Source organism: Panthera onca, chromosome B1, assembly GCF_046562875.1.
Source record: "Panthera onca isolate mPanOnc1 chromosome B1, mPanOnc1 haplotype 2, whole genome shotgun sequence".
Classification (NCBI taxonomy): Eukaryota; Metazoa; Chordata; class Mammalia; order Carnivora; family Felidae; genus Panthera; species Panthera onca.
This window is the reverse complement of record NC_138342.1, coordinates 10,958,403-10,976,439: the sequence shown is the minus strand read 5'-3', so window position 1 is coordinate 10,976,439 and position 18,037 is coordinate 10,958,403. Positions and strand designations below refer to the sequence as shown.

General features: G+C 42.4%; 1 long non-coding RNA gene across 1 annotated transcript in view; it reads left to right on the top strand.

Annotated features, from left to right (window-relative positions):
• The first annotated feature begins 6,250 nt into the window (after window positions 1-6,250).
• Window positions 6,251-18,037, top strand: part of LOC132692696 (uncharacterized) — a 59,403-nt gene continuing 47,616 nt past the window's right edge. Inside the window, exon 1 of the long non-coding RNA XR_009616526.2 lies at window positions 6,251-6,974. This is a non-coding gene — a long non-coding RNA (uncharacterized LOC132692696). The remainder of the gene's footprint in view (window positions 6,975-18,037) is intronic.

Below are 18,037 nucleotides of genomic sequence, written 5' to 3'. Positions count from 1 at the left end.
ATTATGAGGCTAAGGAGTGGCAGACAGGGCAGGGGTCTGACACAGACCCATGTGGCCCCAATGATCACTCAAGGCTCTTCCTACAGTGCGTGGTGCTAGTAAGCTGCACTTGTCTGAAGGAAAGACAAAAAAAAAAGACTTTTCATTTATTAATTTTTCTATAAAGTCCTACAGTTCTGGTTCCCCTGGGCCAGCCCTATTCCTGGCCTGTGTTTTTCTTTTCTCCTCTAATCATCTAGTCTCGGGAAGAAGCCACCGTATAGTTTCTTTCGTAGCCCCCGGCTCAGCTCCGATCTTAAAGGAAACATGCAAGAAAGCAGAAGACCCTGTCACCGTCACCATCACCATCAGCAGTGCCATCTGTTACAGGTCTCTCTCAAGCCCCAAGCAAAGCAAATCCTCCTCTCCAGTGTGACTCCTACCCCATCAGCTGCCCCTCCCATGAGTCAGTCTGGCTCTGACAGTCTCAAAAGAACTATAAATTTAAGTCCAATCCTTCAAGGTCAAGGAGCACCATAGTTCTTTAAGCCAGACCATTGTGGTTGGCACACGCCTTCTCCTTCAGCCAAGGCGAACTCCATGCCTCTGTGGGTTTTTCCTTTTTAGCTAATTGCTCCCTCTTTGGTCCCACCCTGAGAGGATCGTCAGTCATGGGGACACTCCTGGATCAGAGGTCAGGTCACAGATGCTCCAGGGCTGAGATCTTGGGTGAATTCTAGGTTTTGCAAAAGAATTAGAGACTGGGGAAGCCAAGTCCTGAATCAAGTGCAGCTTATTAGTAGGACCAGCAAAAGCAGGGACCCCCTTAGTGCTGGTTCATCACAGGCCACTGGGCCTGTGGCTTTACAGGCAGGTTATAATTAGTAGACAGCTCATCCTGGAGGAAAGCAGAGAATGAGCCTCATAACCGGTCCTCCTGCCTCTGGTTTGGCATCCCTCCAGCCTGCCCCATTGTCATGTCACTCCCATGCTTAGGATCTTTAATGACTTCCCTTTAACCTCTGTTTAACAAGAGGAAGAATGTTTTTATGGTTTAAATGGAAATACACACACACACACACACACACAGAGTCTTTCCCCCTCTGCCTCCCTACTTCACCTGCCCCACTTCTCCTGGTCTCTGCTGTCACCTCTTCTGATTTGCCAGGCTGAGCTAGGCTCCTGCTCTGTACATTTGTTACACTTCTTGGGCATCCTTCTAGCCCAGCCCTCACTGCACTTCCTGGAACTCTGCTTTTCTATTTAATCATCTATCTTCTCAACATTGCGATAAGCTTTTCAAGGGACAAGACCCTGTTTGTACAAACCATGTAGTAGGTGTTAGAAATGATGGGTGACATAGCAGGATGACTGTGAAACTTACCTGGCTCTCTTTTTATGTCACTGTGGCTTCATTGGACTTGAAGGAAAGATGTCTCTTTCTGTGTTATTGAAAATCTGAATCTTCTTTACCCTTAATGAAGGAAATTAATGGACTTGCTGGGGCTTCTGGGATAAAAAAAAAAAAAAAGTCGGCCTACCCCGCCCCAAACTCAGTGCCATGATTTCTTTTTTAGGTGATAGAAATGGACATCAGAGAGAGGATACAAGAATCCTTATAGAGACAGAACTGCCAGGCCTTGAAGTGTGGATGGAGAAGGATGCAGGACAGAGAACAAGGAGTTGACTCGGGTTTCTGGTCTGCTTGATGATGCATTCCGGAAAAACCAGCAATTTCAGGAGCAGGGACAAGTTTGGGAGGAGTATAAATGGTTGGAGATGATAAACGTGATTTTAAGCATGTTGAGTTTGGACTGCTTACGGAACATGTTAAGTGGCCATCTGAAAGACAGGCTTGGCTCGGAGAAAAGACCAGATTAGGGAGAGGGATGAGTAGGAAAGGTTAACATATTAGAAGTAAAAATAATAAGGGTTCCTTCACTAAGGAGGAGAAGAGAAAAAAAGAAATAGCAAGAAGGGAGGAGAAAAGATGATTCTCTAAAAGCTCCCAACCATATAAATATTCTGGAGAATGTCACATGTGTTTCTCCTACCGAGCGTCTTGACTTGGGTACATATGTGGTAGTCCAAGTGCCAGGAGCTATGATTTGTGCTGGGAGAGTACCTCTCCACTCTCAAGGAGCTCTAAACTTACGCGAGGCAGGTGGTTGGGTCTCCCACAGATGGGTCTTCCCCACAGCCAGCGAAAGTCTCATATCCAAGGTGAGCTAGAGGCCACCAGAGGGGTGTTTCCTTCTATGGGCCTGGAATGCCACCATTGCAAGCTCACAGTTTTTGAATAAGCTGTTTGCCTTTTCTTTTTAGGAAGCCACACGATATGGTGGAAAGAAGGCGGGCTTCGGAGGCAAGGAGTAGAATACGCTACCTAATAGTGATAGGCCCTGGACTGATAACTTGTAATCTCTAAGCTTTGCTTCTCTATTGATTAAACAAGAACAATAAGGCTGACGTTGGGGACCCTGAGGGTAACCTGCAATAATGGGAAATTCTTGATATTAAATATGTAGTGTTCCTTGACAAGAATAATGGGAAGATGCTGATGGTGGTGATGATGAAGGTGATGATGGGAGCAGACAGACAGTGCTACTATTTTGTGCCAAGGCGGTCTAAGCCATTTACAAATATCCTGTTAATCTTCTTAGCAACCCTATTATATAGTATAACTATTATTATTATTTATTTTCTTTTGACAAGTAAGAAAATTGAGACAGAAGAGTCCTCAGGCTTGAAGATGTGATGATTCTGGATGGGTAACGCTGGAACTAGCTCTCAACACCTCTCTGAGAACAACCAGCACTAGGGGACGTGGGATTCAGGGGGTCGGAAAACACTCACTGTCCACTGGCAAGGAGCCTGGAAACAGAGAAAATGGTGTGGGATGTTGAAGTATGTGGATGCTGGTGGGAAGAAGTGAGGGGTCAAATGTCACTACTCAATATTCTGTCAAAGACTGCACAGACACCAAATGGTTCATGCGTTCATTCAGCCATTCAGTGTCTTTTTTAAATTTTTTTTTTTTCAACGTTTTTTATTTATTTTGGGACAGAGAGAGACAGAGCATGAACGGGGAAGGGTCAGAGAGAGAGGGAGACACAGAATCGGAAACAGGCTCCAGGCTCCGAGCCATCAGCCCAGAGCCTGACGCGGGGCTCGAACTCACGGACCGCGAGATCGTGACCTGGCTGAAGTCGGACGCTTAACCGACTGCGCCACCCAGGCGCCCCGAAGTGTCTTTTTATTGAACATAACTGTGGCAGACCAGGAGCTGGGCTCAAGGGCGCCCCCTTCCCCCCTGCTTCCAGAAGCTTCTGGTTGATTCCAGGAATGGCAGAGTGATGGCAGAAATCTTTAAGAGGGTTCCTTTTCTCTCCATCTGCCCTATAATAGATGCATAGGTAGATTTTTTTTGATGGATGTCCAACATCCATTTTCTTTCTTTTGATCTTATCTTTTGGGAATTGCTCCTTAGCCATGTGGTGTGACACTCATAGGGCTGGCTTTTAAAAAAAAAATTTAATGTTTATTTATTTTTGAGACAGAGACAGAGTGTGAGAGGGGGAGGAGCAGAGAGAGAGGGAGGCACAGCATCCCAAAGCAGGCTCCAGGCTCTAGGCTCTGAGCTGTCAGCACAGAGCCCGATGTAGGGCTCAAATTCACAAACCACGAGATCAGGACCTGAGCTGAAGTCGGAGGCTCAACCCACTGAGCCACCCAGGTGCCCCACAGTGGGTTGGCTTCTGATGCAAACCAGAGTGGCCAGGCAACTCTCTCTAGAATTTGCTTTCGAATGGAGGGACATGGTAATGAGAAATGTCTGAACCTGCTTCATCTAGAGTCCCGCACTCTGAAGAGACTTTCCTTTGGTTCCTGGAACTTTAAGACCCTGGTGCTGCCCAGCTTCCTTTCTTCATTGTGTATTTACTCATATCATATCTATATGTATATAGACATATACATCACACACACACACACACACACACACACACACACACACACACACATTTTCCCCCCTTGTATCGGCCAATTGCTTTCTGTTGCTTGCAACCAAAGACATTTAACTAATACATACCCTTTTCTAGCATCTTTCTGCCTTGTTTTTCCTACCTGTAAAATAAGAATGGTAACACTTGCTACTTATCCTCGGGAGGTTGTATAGATTAAAGGTGTATGTCAATAAAATGCTTTCAGATGCTTGGATGAAAGTTGCTGTTGAACTACAAAGTCTCCTACTCAACTTTAGCTGCACTTCCAAAGAGGGACTTTCTTTATATACCATAAAACAGCTTTTATCCCGAGAGGATGTGTCCCTCATTTTACTGTCTCTGTCAACAGTTCAAGGATTGCTCCCTACTTGCTGTGTTTCCAAAGCGACCATTGGAGATGAAAGCCCAGCTTTATTTAGCATGAGAGGTGGCTGTATGCTACAGGGAGGAAATGTGTTCATTGTTGCTATTATGAATTATTTAGTGATAAGGAAGGAAGGTGGCTCCAATTTTCAGGCTGTCACTTTGTTGGCTCTTTAGGATTAATATTCACATTCTTACAAGTTTAAAAAAAATGTAAAAACCCCACCAATTTTAGGACAGAAAGAGCTGCATCATCTTAGAGCATCTCACAATTGTGAAAATATGGACGATGATAAAAAAACCAGAATATCTTAGAGATTCTAAGATATTTTACGATTTTCAAAACACTTCTACTTTCCCTTGGACTAATCTAGATTCTGGAGTATCTGGCATATGACAAACACACATAAGACTTCGGAGTTATTCGTTGCAAGTGAACAATTTTTATAATATGCCAACATGACAGTTGTTTATACTCAGCAGAGAAAATTTGGAAATGCAGAAGGGTAGAAGGATAAAGCAAAATGTATCAATATTTCAGTGGGTTTACTGCCCTAAAGCAACCAGTCTTTAAATTTTCATGTGTCCTATTTTCCTTTTTTGTCACAATTATTTTGTAATTATTTCATATTAGTTGATACGATTTTGTATTCTGTGGCTTTCCCCCCTTTTCTATTACATTATGACTCTATCAGTTATCTACTGCTATCCCAAGACTCAGCAGATTAAAATAAGACCCATTTATGACTGCTAATGAGTCCAGGGTTTTGCCGGAAGGTTCTTCCGTTCTGGTCTCCTCTGGGCTTGCTCATGGGTCTGCCATCGGGTGATAGTGGCAGGGTAATCTAACTTCTTTGGGGGTTCACAGCTACTCTACATTTGGTCTGTTATCCTCTAGGAGGCCATTTGGGGCTTGGATGTGTGGTGGTAGTAAGATTCTGAGAGACAGAGAGAGAGAGAGAGAGAGAGAGAGGGGAAACGTGACAGTGCAGTTACTGCTAATATACAATCACAAGGGCTGTAGGGATAGCCCGCATGCCTCCATGGGATCCCTCCTCATTTGCAATGGTCAGAGATGGGGGGGGAGTGGTGAAGAACTGTCTAGAGTTTGCAGTCAGTCCCCCAGAATAACAGAAGCACACTTCTATATCACTTCATAGACTTTTTAATGACTTTATAGTGTTACCTTGAGTGGCACCATCACAGACAATTTAAACATTTCCATAGTTTAAGACATTTTGGATTCTCCATTTTGTTTTCTGGGATACAACACACAGTTTTGTGGGGAGAAAACCTTTCTATTTGAGCTTACTAATAAAATCTTAGTATAGAATCACAGAAATTAAAAGTTTATAAAAATTTTGAGGGGAGCCTGAGTGGCTCAGTCAGTTGAGTGTCCACCTCTTGATTTTGGTTCGAGTCATGATCCCAGTGTTGTGGGATCGAGCCCCACCTTGAGCTCCGTGCTGAGTGTGGAGCCTGCTCGGGGTTCTCTCTCTCTCCCTCTGCTCCTCTCCCCCGGACTTGTACGCTCTCTCTCTGACATAAAAAAAATAATAAGGGGCACCTGGGTGGCTCAGTCAGTTGAGCGTCCGACTTTGGCTCAGGTCATGATCTCACGGCTCGTGAGTTCGAGCCCCACATTGGGCTCTGAGCCTGGAGCCTGCTTCATATTTTGGGTCTCTCTCCCTCTCTGCCCCTCTCCTGCTCATGCTCTCTCTCTCTCTCTCTGTCTCTCAAAAATAAAAATAAACATTAAAAAATTTTTAAAAGTTTATAAATATTTTTGTTTTTCCTTCATTATGTCAAAGCATTTTGTGAGGTGCTCACGCCCATTTCAGCCCAGGTCAGTAGTACAAGTGTGCTCATTTCACTGCCCGGCAATACTGAATACTTTAAAAAAAAATCTCTGCTGAAACAAAATAAGGAAACTCTCCACCCCCAGCATTTCGTTGATATAATTGGCATTCATTTAATTGCTCGTAAAGGAAGAGAGGGAGAGACCTAGAGAGAGAGAGAAACAGAGATGTTTATATACTCACCCAAGTCTAGGAAACGCCCTGTCATGTTCCTATCTTCATTATTCACAGTGAGCACGCTCTGGCGATTCCCACAGGAAAGTAACATGTGCAATTTTCTTGTGGCGTCAGAGTGTTTTCCCGATTACTTGGATCACGGAACACACTCCTTTTTTTTGCATCGCATCAAGTTTTGCGTGGCATCAGCGCCTTGGAACTACCGTTTTGAGGGGTACATTCCTGGGGAAATGTTGTCTTGATAAACTGCGGTAGTTTTTCTTCCTGGGGGGGATTTCAGAGACCACGGAAAGGCGGGAGCTTCTGGTGGCTCCTGCAAACACACTCGACTTCATGAAAGAGGAACGAAACCCGTCAACGAAGATGTACTATTTCTCTTTCCTCCAGCCTGTTCACTTTGCAGTGAGAACCTCAAGAGCTCTCCGAGGCTTCGTTTTAAGGGATGCATTCTTTTCTGCGAATAGCAGGCTGGCGATTCTCTCCTCTTCGCGGCTCTACAGCCGGAGGTAGCTGACGGTGGTGCAGAGCCGAGGGGGCTGGCCGTGTGCTGGGACTTTGCTGCTGCAGGCGTGCTCTGCGGATGAACAGCTTGGTAAGGTCGCAGGGTCTCAGGCCCCACTCGGCCCTCCTGAGTCAGAGCCTGTGTTTGAATTAGGTGTCCCAGGGATTGTGTGCAAAGGAGAGAGCTAGATGCACTGAACCAGGAGGCACCCGGCTAATATAAAGAGACTCAGCCTCAACCCAACTTACAGGGCAGTGACTGTATTGTGTGAGGTCCCTCACTCTAATCAGAGCATGACACAGGCACTGTATTCAGGAATCGTATGCATTTGCAACACAGGGTCATTTCTTAATAGCTTCTGGGCTATTAGCCTGAGGATGGCAGGAGGTGGAAGCCGGTCAGGGTTATAAACTACCAACCAATGGCTTTAAATTGAATTCTCTTCCAACGTCCTACCCAGAAGTAGTTAAAAGCATGGGTCAGAAGGAGACTTCCTTGTTCTGCCAGTAACTAGCTGTGTGACTTTGGACAAGTTACTACAACTTTCTGTGCCATAATTTACTCATCCGTAAAGGGAGAATGAGGATAATTCCTGCTTCTTAGACCCAGGGTTGGCTGCAAAATTTGTAAGACCTAGCACTAATTGAAAATGTTGGGCCCCTTGTTCAAAAGTTATTGAGGATTTCAAGATGGACCCTCTGGGCACAGGGACCTAGGCTATATGAGGCTGTCCTTCCTCAAGTTGTTAGCATAATTGCTGTGCCTAGGACATGGTAAGAATTCAGGGAATTCCAGTTTTAATAAGGCTTTGAGAAACATACATTACTTATCTTATTTTATAAAGGAAAGGACTGAGACTCTGGAAAGTAAAACAACTTACCCAACAAGGTCAGACAGCCCAGTGGCTGAGCCAAGTCTCACCCTAGGTCTGCTTCCAGTGTGAATGGGGACGAATCCTTGGCAGGTGAGTAGGAAAGAACCTGTCCTTGCCCCGCCAGAGGGGAAGAGTGCCTGGGGTCCAGGAATCCACCCGCTGCCCTTCAGTGTCGAGAGGACAGCAGAGAGTTGCAGATCTTCCCTCTTTGGCAACTGGGGACAATTACTAAGTCAAAGGCAGGACTGAGAGCCTTTGATTCAACGTGGGCTGTTTATGAGATCCCAGCTGGACTTTAGCTTATGTTGATCAGAAACTGAAGGCTGAGCACCGTTTCTCTGACTCCATCCTAAGTGGAGAACCATGTTCTTTCCCCCCGCCCCACCCATCAGGCGGGAATCTTTCCTTTCTTTGGGCTACGATGTTTTCTGGCCTCCAAAAAGTGAAGAATAATCTGAAAAACTCTCTTCAGAAAACTGGCTGATTAGCCTGGTCAAGAAATAATTGCACGTCCAACCAGAAGCCCTAGAGAAGGCCATTTACGGTAAGCCCACACGCGGGGCATGTCTAGCACAATTCCTTCTCACGTGGCGGGAGTGCACTCAACAAACACACCTCGATCCTTCGCTCTGGTCCCAAAAATGTGATAGGCAATTTCCATATGAGCTCTTTTAATTCTCCTGATAGGACTGAGGGGCAGGCACAACTATTCCCACTTTGCAGATGAGGAAACAGAGGTTAGAGAGTATGGCCACATGCCTTAGTCCCACAGGCTAGAAAGGGGGGAAGTCCAGTTTGCATGTGGGTATCTCTGGCCAGACCAAACCATACGATACCGTTCCATACCACACGTAAACTTTTAAGCACTGTGCAGTGAGCTTTTACAATTGGGATGGTTAATTTTATGTGTCCTCTTGACTGGACTATGGAGCCCAGTTTGATCAAACGTTGGTCTCGATGTTTCTGGGAGGGTGGATTGAATGCCACAAAACAAGACTTGTTTTTTCTTCTGGAGAGTCCATTTTTCTGCACACTGTTAGTTCTGGAACTATTCTACAGCTGGAGACTGACCAAGGCTGGTTGCTGCTGTGGTAAAGGCTCTTGCTTGTGGGAGGTAGCTAGTGGTCCCTGCCTCCTTCTGTGGCTCCTGACTTCTCTCAAGGTCTCTGGTGTGGCAGACTCATAAATAAGTCATCTGGCAAAGGGGAACTGTGGTTTGCAGAGTCCTAGTCCTCACTTTCCCAAGAGGAGAATATAAAAGGGTCTGTTTGGAGCCTAGAAACAATGGCATAAACACAAGCGGATCCAGCCTTCTGATCTCTAGGAGGCACTTTTTCATAGGGGAGGTTAAGAGTTCTGGCCTTAAAATAATCCAAAGCTGCCAGGGTTCAAATCTTGACTTTTCCAGCTACTTCAAGATCTTTGACTTTGAGTAAGACCTTTAAACTCTCTGCTTCACTTCCCCCCTCTATGTAATGGGAATAATCATGATATCCAGTAGAAGGATACTGTGATAATAACTGTAAGATAAACATCCTCACTTTCTCCATCAAATCTTTGTTCAAGTGTCCTCTTCTCAGTGGGGACTTTCCTGATCACTATTTCAAATCGCACCCCCCCCCCTCCTTTTACCCCTGGACTCACCACTCATTATTCCCCTCACATGATTTATCTTTCTCTAACTTCTATCTTTAAACTTAACGATGAATGTTTTTGTTTATTGTCTATCTCCCTAATTGGAATACGAGCTCCATGAGAGCTCAACATATTTTTAATGTTTATTTATTTTTCGAGAGGCAGAGCATGAGCAGGGGAGGGGCAGAGACAGAGGGAGACACAGAATCTGAAGCGGGTTCCAGGCTCTGAGCTGTTAGCACAGAGCCCCAGGAGGGGCTCATACTCATGAACTGTGATTTCATGACCTGAACCAAAGTTGAACCCTTAACCAACTGAGCCACATAGGCACTTCAAGAGCTGAACATTTGTTCTGACTTGCTGTGTAGTACACAGTTGCTATTCAATAAATATTTATTGCATGAATGAAAAACCTTGTGTAGCAAATAGCATGCGTGAAGATATGTTAGCAACCACTAATAAGATGAAAATGAGTTTATTAGTGTTTTGGCCTTCCATAAACACACTGCCACACCTGGACCAAACTCGGTTCCATATAATGAGATGTTAACCCACTTTGAAAGTCTCTCAAGAGAACTAACTGAACAAATCCCAGGACCTCACTAATAGCTTGAGAATTTTAGTTTTGGGACATGTGTTAGGACATCTCTCAAAACTGGCCAGTGGGTTTTTACTCCACGGATGTGACTGAGGTGAAACATCCTTCTTGGCCCACTTCTACTTTTAGTTATGATATAAAAAGAACCAGAACCAGAGCTTCCATGCCTGGAGCATGCCAGAAAGACACTAGGAACATGCTAACAACTCCAGAGGAAACTTCTCCATTTGCCTTCTCACAACGGTCAGGTAGCAGATTAAAATCTTAGCATTCCAGAGAGAAATTGAAGTAGCTTATTATGTGGTACGTTGAAGAAAAATGCTACCAACTGACAGTTCTGCCCACCTTGATGAACAAAAGTGATTTTTTATTAGTTTAAAGAGGAAACCAACCACTTCCCTACCTTGTATTGAGTGTGTGTATTTTTTCTCTTGGTGTGGCCAGTATGGTACATGTAGGCTAGATGGTCAAGGTGAAATACGCCCTGGTAGTAGGGAACATATTGGCATTCCCTAGTGCCAACCACCTGGGTTGGCTCTCTGGTGAGGAACTAAGAAAGGGGTGGGTGGCTTGCATGGACAGTGGGTTGGCTCTTGTTTTTCATTCTTGACCTGCACTTGAAGCATCCAGGTAACTATGAGGTTGCTCTCAAGTAATGGGAGTTGAAGACAGGCTTTGTCACCTAGGGGCAGGTGGATGCTACTAGTAATTGGTAGCTCATGCTGATTGAACACCCACTGTATGCCCGGCACCCTGGTCAGTGAGTGGTGTCATCCACTTTCACAGCAACTCCCAACGATCAGTAGGTGCTACATTCATCCTGATTTTGAAGATTAGAACATGGAGGCTCAGAAGAATTAAATGACTTTCCCAAGCTCACACATCTAGTAAGTATATGTAATGGGATTTGAATCCTGTGATTTTTACCCCCAAACCATACTCTTAGCAGTTTCTAAACAACCCAGAGTCTGTCTGTCTGTCTGTCTGTATTTATTTATTTTTTATTTTAGGGACAGAGAGTGTGCACTGACTAGTGGGGGGAGGGGCAGAGGGAGAGAAGAGAGAGAGAGAATCCTAAGCAGGCTCTACATTCAGCGAGGAGCCCGACACAGGGCTCAATCCCATGACCCTGGGATCACGACCTGAGCAGAAATCAAGAGTCAGACACTTAGCTGACTGAGCCACCCAACTGGAGTATTCAGAATCTGTATCTTGCTGATGCTAGCTTTTTTTGGTAAAGGCTTTCAAAAGGAACATTGGAGTCCTGCCTCACATGTACCAACGGAGGAAATGGGTCCTTGGTCCTTCCCTGAGTCACAGCATGAAAGGAGAACAATACCCCTTGAGATGACAGGGTAACTGGTGATCTCTTCCTGAGGGAAGCAACCCATGGGAAAGTTACTTAAATTCTCAGTTCCCCTCTTTTCTCATCAGTGAAACATAATAATAGTACCCAACTCATGGGGATGTTGCAACACCTAAGTGAGATAATACATGTAAATAACTTAGCACAATGCCTAGATTTTGGTAAGTCCTTACTAAACTCTTACATGTTACCAGGGAAGTGAGGGGCATCTTCTTTTGCATAAGTTACTTCCCTTTCAGTGAGGCTTCAATCTTTAAGATGTCAAAAACATCTTAGACAACCTCCTACAATCACATTTCCCAAGATGTGTTTGTTCCTTATATTCTGGGGCCAAATGCTCAGCTTGGAACAAATTCTAGGATTCACTGTGTTTTGGAAATACATTTTATTTTATTTTATTTTGTTTTATTTTATTTTATTTTATTTTATTTTATTTTATTTTATTTTATATTTTATTTCATTTCATTTCATTTCATTTCATTTCATTTTTTATATTAAATATAATTTATTGTCAAATTTGTTTCCATACAACACCCAGTGCTCATCCCAATAGGTGCCCTCCTCAAGGTCCATTACCCACTCTCTTCCTTTTTGAAAATTAGATCCTCTGAGAGTTTTGCAATAAAAACTGTGTTAAACTTGGTTTCACACAGCATCTTCTGAATGCCTTTTTTAAATAAATAACTAAAAAGTATTAAGACTATTTTTTAGAGCAGTTTCAGGTTCACGGCACAATTAAGAAGGAGGCACAGAAATCTCTTATGTAGCCCTGTATCACACGTGCATAACCTCCCCCATAATCAACAGTCCCTGTTAGAGTAGTGCATTTGTTATAGATGATGGATCTACATTAACACATTATAAATACCCTAAGTCCATTAGTTTACCTTTGGGTTCACTCTAGGTGTTGTATATTCTATGGGTGTGGAATAAATGTGTAATGACATGTATCCACCATTATAGTATAATAGCGGAGTATTTTTGCTCTTCTAAAAATCCTCTGTGCTCTACTATTCCTCCCTCTTCCCCACGCCCCTCCCCCACAATCACTGGAAACCAATGATTTTTTTTTTTTTTTTTACTGTCTCCATAGTTTGCCTTTGTCAGAATGTCATATAGTGGAAATCATACAGTCTGTAGGGTGTTCAAATTGGCTTCTTTCCCTTAATAGCTTATTTATTTTTAGTGCTGAATAGCATTCCACTGTCTGGATGTACCAGAGTTTATTTATCCATTTGCCTACTGAAGGACATCCTGGTTCTTCCACATTTTGGTCATTATGACATCTGAGCGCAGGTTTTTGTTTGGACCTAAGTTTTCAACCCCTTTGGGTAAATACCAAGAACTGTCATTGCTGGTTTGTCTCATAAGAGTATGTTTTGTTTTATAAGAAAATACCAAACTCTGTTCCAAACTGACTCTTCCATCTTGCATTTCCAACAGCAACGAATGATATTTCCTGTTGTTCCACATCCTCACCAGCATTTGGTATTGTCACTGTTTGGGATTTTGGCTATATCTCATTGTTGTTTTAATTTTCACTTCCCTGATGACATATGATGTGAATCATTTTTTCATATGCTTATTTGCCATCTGTATATCTTTTTTAATGGGGTGTCTAAGGTCTTTGTTCCATTTTCAGTTGGGTTGTTTGTTTTCTCATTGTTGAGTTTATGAGTTCTTGGTATATTTTGGATAATGGTCCTTTATCAGATGTGTCTTTTCCAAGTATTTTCTCCCACTCTGCAGCTTGTCTTCTCATCCTTTCAATATTGTCTTTCCCAGAGCAGAATTTTTCAATTATAATGAGGTTCAGCTTACGATGATTTCTTTCATGGATTATGCATTTGGTGTTGTATCTACAAAGGTCTCACCACACCCAATGTCATCTAGATTTTCTTCTATGTTGCCTTCTAGGAGTTTTAGAGTTTTGTGTTTTACATTTAGGTCTATGATCCATCTTGAGTTAATTTTTGTGAAAGGTGTAAGATCTGTGGTTAAATTTATTTTTTACATGTGGTTGTCTTGGTATTCTAGCACCATTGTTGAAAATCCGATCTCTGTTTCACTGTATTGAATTTACTCTTTCGTCAAAAATCCATAGACTATATTTAGAGGGTCTATTTCTGGGCTTTCAAGTTTGTCCTATTGATCTATTATCATGCTGTCTGGATTACTATAGTTTTATATTAACTCCTCAAGTTCTGTGGTATTAGTCCCCCAACTTTGTTCTTCTGCTTCAATACTGTATCAGCTATTCTGAAGCTTTTCCTTCTCCATATAACTTAAAATTTTTTTTAACGTTTTTATTTATTTTTGAGAGACAGAGACAGAGCATGAGTGGGGGAGGGGCAGAGAGAGAGGGAGACACAGAATCTGAAGCAGGCTCCAGGCTCCGAGCTGTCAGCACAGAGCCCGACGTGGGGCTTGAACCCACAAACTGTGAGATCATGACTTGAGCTGATGTTGGACACTCAATCTACTGAGCCACCCAGGCACCCCCCTCCCCATATAACTGTAGAATCAGTTTATTGATACCCACAAAATAACTGGAATTATAATTTCCAAATGCTTTTGATATAGAAGTTATTTTTTTCACTTAGTAGTTATGACACTCTTTGGAATACACTTTGGAAATGGCATTGTATATAATTTTCTCACTCTTTGTGCATCTTATGTAATTTCCCAATTCTTTGTCTATGACCGTCTTCTGTTAATTTTCAAGTTTCTTGCTCATACTGTATATGACTCTTAATATCCACCATAGCACTGGACACATAATAAGTACTTAGCAAAACAAACATTGTTCAACCAATTCACTGGGTTCTGTATTCTATTTCACGGAAAGAGCCCTCAGCTCAGCCTTGTATGAAATGAGCTCACCTTCAGGCAAGCAATGTGATGTTATGAAGGCAACAGTGGATCAAAAATCTCTGTGGGTTACTTTCCTTGTATAACTTGGTGTCTCAAGTTAAAGAGCACCTGCATTATTTTCTACATTCTTTGTAATAATGAATTAGGGGCATTAAAGTTGGTTACGTTTCATGATATAAATATGGCAAAATAGAAAGGAGAGGATATAACCTTGTTGAAATAAAAGAAGACTAACCATATGAGAAAAACAAAGGCTGTTTATTCAGAGCCTGCTATAGAATGGGAATCAGCCCATTGAGTTTGGCAGAGTCAAAAGCAGGCAAAGTGAAAAGCTTTAGTGTAGAAAACAGAGAAGGCTTCAGGTATGTCCTGATTGGAGGGTGTTGGTTGGCATGGGGAAACTGTAGAGGGGTAACTAGAAGTGGAATATCCTATGTGATTGGTTGGGGTACATATTTGACTTTTTCTGGTTGATCCTAAATTGGAAACAGGTGCAAAGATTAGTTAATCTGTGAGTTATTTATCAAATACTGGCCATTTGGGGTTGATTGTTAATAGTTTGGCTTCCTAGAGTATTACTAGAGATAGTAGTCTGACTTCCTATAAGTGTGACTTACAGCAGGCTGCCCTCCTGGGCTGGTCACTGTAGATAAGAATTTAGTTTCCTGGGCTAGTCATGGCAGGTTTGGGGTCAGAGTTCTGTTTTTATGTATGGTCTGGCTATTGTCCGTTTATATATTTAGTCTTTTATCCTCATTAACTACTTGTGTAAAATTCTCAATTCAACTGCACTCAAAAGTTTTCCAAGTCAAGAGAGTATGCCCAGAATTATGATTTGTGTTTTTAATAAAGATAACAACAGATGGAACTATAGATATTTCCAGATTTATTTTCTGGTGGTTCATAAGTATTAGAAATCATTTGTGAGATGATAGCATTTTCTTTTCTTGTTTGTTTATTTTTTTAAAGTTTATTCTGAGAGAGAGAAAGAGAGAGAGAAAGAGAGAGAGAGAATCCTAAGCAGGCTCCAAAATGTCAGCTCAGAGCCCAATGCAGGACTTGGTCTAATGAGCTGTGACATCATGACCTGAGCTGAAATCAAGAGTCGGACACTTGAGGCACCTGGGTGGCTCAGTTGGTTCAGCATCTGACTTTAGCTCAGGTCATGATCTCACAGTTGGTGAGTTTGAGCCCTGAATCGGGCTCTGTGCTGACAGCTCAGAGCCTGGAGTCTACTTTGGATTCTGTGTCTCCCTGTCTCTCTGCCCTTCTCCCACTCACACTCTATTTCTCTCACGCTCAAAAATAAACATTTAAAAACATCTTTAAAAAAAAAAGAAGAGTTGGACACTTAACTGACTGAGCCACCCATGTGCCCCAGCATTTTCTGGAAAAGGCATCGTTTAAACACTTATGAGTTGTGAGTTTCCAAATATGTAAAGAACATTTTGATGTCTGTGGTCTCAGAATTCTTTAGCACTCTCTATCACTCCTGTGGGAACTGGAGGCATGGTCACAGAGATTTAATTCCTTGTGCTGATTTTTCTCAGGATATTAGTTAAGATTGGATGAGGCTTGGTATAACATTTCTCAGAAATTTGGGAATAATTCTCAGGATCTCTGCTTGTTTTATTTTATTATTTTTTAATAAGAAAATAAAGAACTTCCTGTCCAGGGGTCCACACACTCTAGCTTGTGCTGAGAAGGCTTTATACAGCCTGAGCTAAGAAGCTTTTTTATTTTTTCCACCATTTTTAAGTGGTCATTAAAAAAACAAAAACAAACAAGAGTATGTGATAGGGACTGTCAGTGATTTGCAAGGTCTCAAATATTTACTCTCTGGGGGTACCTGGGTGGCTCAGTCAGTTAAGCTTTGGAGTCTTGATTTTGGTTCAGGGTATGATCTCAGGGTTCGTGAGTTCGAGCCCTGCATGGGTCTCTGGGCTGACAGCTTCAAGCCTGATTGGGATTCTCTCTTTCTCCCTCTCTGTTCCTTTCCCAGTATTGCATATTCTCTCTCTCTCTCTCTCTCTCCTCTCTCTCTCAAAATAAATAAAGACACTTAAAAAAACATTTAAAATATTTACTCTCTGGTCTTTTAGAGAAAATATTTGCCAACTCCTATCTTGGTTGATTAATAGAGAGCCTTCGTTGGAGTTTTGAAGTAGGACCCTCTTCATTTTCAGTGCAGTGAGTGTGGTGAGGTTGGGGGTACTAATGGACATGTCCATACAGTGGCTGAAGAGGAAACACCAGTCTTACTTGTCAGGCTGGACAAGGACGGAGCAATTGGAGGTATTCTCAGAGGATCTGACATCAGCTGGCTCTCAGGAACTGTTGACTGTGTCTTATGTTTTAAACCATGTACCTCCTCCCATGTGACTGCTGCCTGGGCTGGCCCTGCAGCTTTTTCAGGTCTAGCCCTTGCCATGGCTGGAGAGGAGTCAGGATTTTTAAGGTTTCAAGGGAACCTCATCCCAGAGCCCACTGCTTCTGAATAAAACTTAAAACCTGCTTTCCCTTACCTTTTCCATTTCTGCTTGGTTCAGGGCACAGAAAAAAAAAAAAAAAGCTGAATTGCCTTTCAGAGAAAATGATACAGTGCAGTCATCAGACATGTGGAGACCATGTATAATAACATCCTCAAAAATGCTTCCAGCATTACAGTAAGTGAACAGGCTGGGCACAAATGTGGATAAACAGCATAGTCTTACCTGTTTAAAATAAACAACAGACAACCAAATATGCATCAAAACAAGGCATCAGGAAGGAAATACTCCAAAGTTCATGGTGACTGCCACAAGGAATGGGATTTCTATGTTACATTTTATTTTCTAAGTTTTTCTATACTTGCAAATTTTCCCACCAAAAACATTGCTGGTTTTAAAATCAGATTTATAAAAAAAAAAAGTTTGCCCCAACACTACTTTGGTGTATCCCAGTCAGAAGAAAACATACACGTTTATTCTCAAATGTCTTCCTGGGAGGAGATGAAAAGTGGATCCATAAAGATGTAATTTGAATCAAATTGTCATAGTTACAAAAAACTGGCAGAAAATGAAAAAAAAAAGATATTAGGGATCCTTGAATTATCCTGGTAACCACTTCCATTCTCATTTTACTTTATAGGCAAAGGCCTTTTTCCTTGCTTTAAATATTTTAATGTCGGAGCTACTAAGAATTATAGTTGGCCTAATCCTTAATATATTTAATTTTCCAAACATGGAACTTCAAGTAGAAATAAAAGCCCTGAATGTATTTGAAACTCGCTGATGCCTTCCTTTTTTACATAGGACAAATCCATTGCTTCTCGTATTTATTTTTATTGCATCTATAAATTGATTTGGAACAATAAAACCCAGAAGCCTGAAAATCAGGAAGGAAAGGAGACTTGGTCACAAGTTGTTGATAAGTCTTTGAAATACATATTTATTTTGAGCCACAAGAGTGCTGTGCATCAGCGTCCTTTTCTCCTTAATGATGGAGAGCAGTGGCTTCTCCAGTAGGCGGCCAATGAGTTGGCAATATGGCAGCCCTGCACCTTCTCAGGGCATTGCCACCACTTTATGTCCACAGTTGTTGTTTTTTGTTGTAGTTTACCCCTCTTTCCTCCTTGGGTCGTGTTTAGAAGTGGGAACAATCAAGACATATCATTCTCCATTTACTATCCTCAGTCTTATCTTTGGCTTCTCTCCACCACAGATGCTATACCCCTGACCTTTACTCATCCACTCACTGGCCTATTGTACTCATTAGATTGTAAGCTTTTGGAGTGCAGGTACCATGCCTTATTCTTCTTTGTATTC